General features: G+C 42.5%; 1 long non-coding RNA gene across 1 annotated transcript; it reads right to left on the reverse strand.

The window, feature by feature from the left end:
- Positions 1-2,906: 2,906 nt before the first annotated feature.
- LOC146759571 (uncharacterized) lies at positions 2,907-3,978 on the reverse strand. The gene is made up of 3 exons (XR_014932325.1): positions 3,749-3,978; positions 3,368-3,528; positions 2,907-3,007 (listed from the first exon to the last, which is right to left on the reverse strand). It is a non-coding gene; the product is annotated as an uncharacterized LOC146759571 (long non-coding RNA).
- Between the last annotated feature and the right edge of the window lie 2,000 nt (positions 3,979-5,978).

Genomic DNA, 5,978 nt, shown 5'->3' on the forward strand with positions numbered 1-5,978 from the left:
GAGAACAGCATAAACCCACAAATGAACTCAGCTTTGCAGTGTTGTAATGGCTGATGAGGAAAGCCAAGGATCCTTCCACACTGTCAGCCTTCATTTCCAGAGACATACCTTTGGGGGTGATGGTAATGCTGCTCTTGTCATCTCTGGACTCACACAAGTACTCTCCCTCATCCTCAGCCCGGATCCCTCTTATTGTCAGGGTTCTTCTGACCCCTTCCTCATGAATCTGGAAACGTTTGCTGGGTTTGATCTCAACTGCATTCCTGCGCCACACCACCTTCCCTTTGGCATGGCTCACTTCACAGTTTAAAGTGACACTGCCTCCAATCTCAGCATTAACAGCTTCGAGCTTCTTGGTGAACTTCACTGGGATTTCTAAGATGCAGAGGAGAAAAAAGAACTATGAGAATGCACAAGTTAACAAATGTGTTCTACAAAACCAAATGAAAAACCCCATGAACAGACACACTCGGGGATCATGGCAGGCTGAAAGAAATCCAAAAGACAGAAATCTGGAGATACTATCAGCATGGAATTATATTATCATTCTATTTCTGCAATGTAAGAACAGCGCCTTAAAGAGACTTAAAGACTACCTTCCAGTGTCTCTAATCTTCTACCTAATGAGATGTGTGGTGGTTTTTTGCTGCTATTGTCGGTTGGTTGGGATTGTCTCTTGTTGCTGCTTTTATTGTTCTGTTTTTTAGCATCAGAGTCTAATTTGCCTGACTACCATTAAAATCTGTACAGATGGAAGAACCCCAGCAGCCACAGTTGTATTTCATGTCACTGGAGACACAGCCAATGGAATCAGAGATCTGGGAATGTGACACATTCAACCTGTTGACATGACCTGCTAGCAACCACTCCCATGCAGTAACAGCCAAAGGGAGCTGGTGGGGTGCATGCCAGCTGCAGATTCCTCCAGTGTGGGTGTCTGAAGGGACACAAACCCCATGCTACATCCTCCTCATCAGCTCTGACATGCTTAGCAGAGTCAGGAAGAGCTGAGGCTCTGAACACAACCTACCAACTGCTTTAGGAAGAGATAGAAACTGGGTGATGACAGTGAAGAGCAAACACCAAAAAAGAACCCATCATAGTCCCTGAGCTCTCAAGTGGCCAGCAGAGGACAAACTTGGATCTCTGGAGGCAAGAAGGTCTTTTCTGGTCTATGCTGGGGATGCTACAGCAGCTGCAACAGCAAATCAAGAGTAAAGGTTGGAACAGCTTGTAGAATAGACCAATATTCTTCACTTCATCCTCCCATAAGAAAAGAGCAGCTGTAAAAAAGGACACAACTTGCAGGCTTCTACCTCCTTACCTTTCACTTCTAGAATTCTAAAACTAACTGAGAAGTATTAATACGCTGAGTATGGCCTAAGTAAGGCATATTTTCTATTCATTCTACTCCCAATCTCTTGGCCTCTTCATCTTGTACAACACTTTGCCACAGAACTGGGCAGTTCGGGGACACACAGCAGCAGAGGGGATTGTCTTAATCACCTTCCTCCCTATCTTTTTCTCTGCTCTTCAGAACATCCCATGCCTGCTTTCAGCTCATTGACACAGATCAGGTGATGAGGCATGCAAAGATGAACAAAATCTATATAGAAGTTCTTTAGTCAAAAATATTCCACAGCCACATTTTCACCTCACAACCACTACATTAAAAAGGAGAATCCAATTAGTGGTGTGGGTCATTGATGTTGTTCCAGGGGGAATTGTGGCTGTTCCATGCCCACAGGGTAGAAGACAGCCAGTCTTCCTCTAAGCCACATAAACAGCTGCTTAGTGCTCCCAAAGCAAGTATCAGCTCTTCTGTTGAAAAAAAGTGTCAAATCTAGGCAAGAAAGAACCTAGGAACTGAAGGAACCAAGAGGGTCCTTGAACACCAGTCCCATGGTTGCAAGTCACTATGCAAACATATTGAACCCAAAAGAACATCTGTCCTGCAGGCAACCAAAACCTGAGTTCCTTTTACTTAAGACCCACTGTGAAACATCAAAACACATAAACATGTGATAGTCAAACCACTGGCTGCCTTTTCATGACACAGAACAGTACTCCTGGCTTCCTGATGGAAGGTTGGGAACATGCAGCCAAAGGGACAGGATCAAAGGCCTCCCTGAAATCTAGAAAGATTACATCCTTTTCCTTCATACACTGAGTCGGTGGCCTTATCATAGAACAAGATTTGATGACCAAGACTGGTTGCACACATGCTCCCTCACCGATGTTTAGGCCACCAGACTGTTTACCCGGGCAGAGCTTCAGCACACAGAGGCATTTTGACCTGAACCTTGTGCTGAACTCTAAAACTTACCCCCAGGCTTCCTGACTGTGTGGTACTGGCACGTCCTGTTTGGGATGGAATTCTCAAGGGAATGTGCTTGCCACGAGCCTTCTTAGACTGAAGCAAGAGATAGGTTGCCAACAACTGGTCATAATTCTGCTAGAAAACAAGAGGATGTAGATCTCTTCAGAAACATTGTCAGTACAAAGAAAATTTCTGCATGTCTGCCATATTTTCCCCTTGATGTGCAACCTTCACGTCTGATCACATTAGGGTAGTTTCAGGCCTCAGCTGATTCACACAATATGTAAGAGATAAAGAAGCAGACTATTCTCGTTTTTGCTTGAAAGTTAGTGTATTGTACAATTGCTGGAAGTGAAATCTAAAGCTGGTGCCAGAATCTCTCTACTGAAGTGAATGGCAAAGCTCCTACTAATTCAGTCTGCACAGCATTTCAGCTGGACTCCCATTTCTGGGGGCAAGTTTCAGCCCAGCTCCAAGGAGCATCGACATTCAGCTGGACTTTCAGCAGCTTTTGGACTACTATGAGAACCGTGGGTACAATGCTTGACAGACTCAGTGTAGTGTAATAAGCTTGAATTACTTATCAGGCATTAGAAGTCCTTTGAATTAAGACTGTGATAATACCACAGACTTGAACTGAAGAACTTTTTCCCCTTGTAGGTCGATCGTTCTCTTTATTCCCTGTACCTAAAAAAGAAGTAACAGTGACTCCACAATTGATCTTGCCTAGATAAAACTTACATTTTACATCTAGTCTTACTAAGGTTATATGGAAATCTTAACAATCCTTCAAATTCTACCACTTTCTATTTAACAGAAAGATAACTCAATTTCAAGAGACAACTTTCAGATTCAGGTTAAAGCCAGAGTACCCATCATGTTTTAAATCTCTTCTACAGCTTGGAATGTCATTATTGACATTTATACAGCATCTCTAGAAGCACTCAGTTCAGCTTTTTTCTATTTATTTTCTAAAGTTACTGGAATTAATTTATTTCCTGAAGTATTTGTGAACTGTAATTCCCCAAATTTGCTTGGTTGTCTTACCTGATGTGTTGATATTTTCCACCTATCAGTGAATCATTTCAAAGCAGGGAGTTAAGCCAGCATGTGACACCTGCTGTTCATCCATCAGTTTCTGTTTTGAGTCTGCCTGGACTTCCAGAGATTCATAAGGATTTCAGCATGGTAAAAAAATAACAAAAAGGCTGAGAAAACACAATTAAAGGAGAAAAAAGGAATAAATGTGAACTTCAGAAATGCAGTTATTAGGTAGACTATGAAGTTCTGCAGTGGTAACTTACCTCTGAAAGGTGTGAAATATTTCATGTTTGAGAATAAGTGAGTGTTAGAGTCTGTTAATACAGTAAGGTTATTTACTGTAGGAGTGGGCTTAAATACAGAGAATTACTGACATACGTTTATTACCTCTGACGTTAATGCTGATCTACTCTCTCTTCTCTTGTTGTGAAACACAGAAAGCTGTTACACAGTCTTCATCAAGGTGTCCCAGCTGCAAGAATAAGACCTATACTGAGGAAACAGCTTTCAAGTCATCTCACAGCCCAATCTCACCGTGGTAGTGTTCTGCTGTGCAGCAGTCAATAATTAGCCATGATTTCAGATTCTTTTTTAAATAGTGTTATGGCTACATATTACAAGGAGTAAACGGAAAGAGTCGTCCAACTTCAGCAACTAGTCCCTCTGTGGCAACAGGTCCTGAGTTCTGAATTCAAGTACAAAAGCCTGTCAGCAGATGAGACCTTTTACTAGAGCAGAAGTGACGCTTCTATCTCTTCTTGATTCCTAGTTCCATGGCTTGCACAGCATGCTGTGCTGCATGCACAGCACAGCTGTTCTTCAGAGCAACAGTGGCACCCAGTGACCAACAGCAGCCATTGTCTGCAAATACACAGCAACTTCCCAGGATCTGCTGCAACAATCTCCCCACACACTCCACACAGACACTATGACCCTGATTAGACTCAAGCAGCAGACTTAAAACAAGTCAGAGTTTTAGAATACAGAATATTTCAGGATCTATAATGTGTGAAATTCAGTTACACAACAGTGCTGAGGTGACGGCATTTCAAGCAACGTTTAGATCACAGCCATGTAAAATAAAAACAAATTCAGTGCAGAAATAGCAAGCCTGTACCTTAATACCCATGAGATTATCCATTTTTTACTGCATTCTGACTAAGTTCTAAAACTTGCTCATCCCAGTTCACTTCAACAAGTTCCACCAGTTCAAGCAATGCAGTTCTGAGATCCTGTGTATGTTAGGCAGATAGAATTGAACAGTGCAGGAATAATCTCTGACAGCTTTAAGAGCTCCGTTCTGCTTACAAACTCTCAGTCCAAAACTATTCACAGTTTTAAGGCAATGAACACCTGAAGCAGTTGGTTCATCTGCCATTTGCCGCATTCTGCTTCTTGGCATCATGATTAGCACAAAGGGTTTTCTGCTGTCCTGCAGAGATGGACAAAGTCCTGCTTACAAATGGACCAAGTTTCAGTGTACAGCAGAGTTTGTACCAGACTAAAAAGCCACGTCATTCAATTCATGTGCTCAGGTTGTTATGCACTCCGAAAGGAAACAGAACTGTTGGATTCTGAAAGCAATCTGTGGGGTCCTACATTACTTCCTGATTCTGGAAGAGGAAATTCTAATAGCAAATGCAGAACTTTGATCTTTGTAGACATGAGAAGAGCTGGCATTTAGGAACATTCATTTCAGGGAAATCAAATGATGTGTCTATATTTTTACTACAGATAGTATAGGGAGCAGCCAGTTGAAGAACCAGATACAAAAAATCCAGACCATTGGCAAGAAAATACTTCTCCTTAAATTCTGTATGCTATCATGGTACAGAATTAGGCTACAGTGCCACATAGGCCAACCAAGTGTAGAACCAAATCCACAAAATACTGGTAGACAAAGCAGCAAAAACAGGGACAATATTCAGCAGACAGGCCTTTCTACCCACAGCTCAGCATGTTCTGCCATCTGAAAAGCAAGGCCTCTTGTCAAGCTCAGCTATTTCCCTTCTCCGTGTATTCTAGCACCACTGATACCCACTGGTATCCTCCTGTAGAGTGCCATCATATTGTCATCATCCAAAGGAAAAACCCACACAGCAGAGCATACAGCACTACACCCATGATCCAAATATCCGCCTGAAAAACAAAAAGACAAGCTTACAAACCTGAAGCACCTCAAATGGCTTCCTGACAGACTGGATTGTCTGCCCTTGCCAAAGCCCACATATAGCCCATGAAAAGCTGGCTCTTTCCCTCAGGAAAAAAAGCCTTATCGTCCCAGAGAAAGCATATAACCCTCATTCAATTGCCCTTCCACTCAGCTTAGAGCACTACTAAAACCAGCATCTTCATCTTGGCTCATCACACTGCTGCAGTTCCTTTTACAAGGATTTCACTGCAAAAATGAAATCAAAGCCGTCACAAGGGATTTAGCACAGTTACGTGTTACTGGCTACGAGAGCTGTCAGCACAGTCACCTGTCTGGCTTTGCTGCTGTTCTCTTTATGAAGAGGCACAACAAGGTTCAGACACCTCACAGTGCAGTTCTCACTTGGACTGTAAAGAAAAAGGAGGCTTGAAAAGCAGCGTGTGGAAAACAAAGAAATAAGAATTA

The sequence above is a fragment of the Coturnix japonica genome, chromosome 10, assembly GCF_054131305.1.
Source record: "Coturnix japonica strain WE chromosome 10, WE-NBRP24, whole genome shotgun sequence".
Taxonomy (NCBI): Eukaryota; Metazoa; Chordata; class Aves; order Galliformes; family Phasianidae; genus Coturnix; species Coturnix japonica.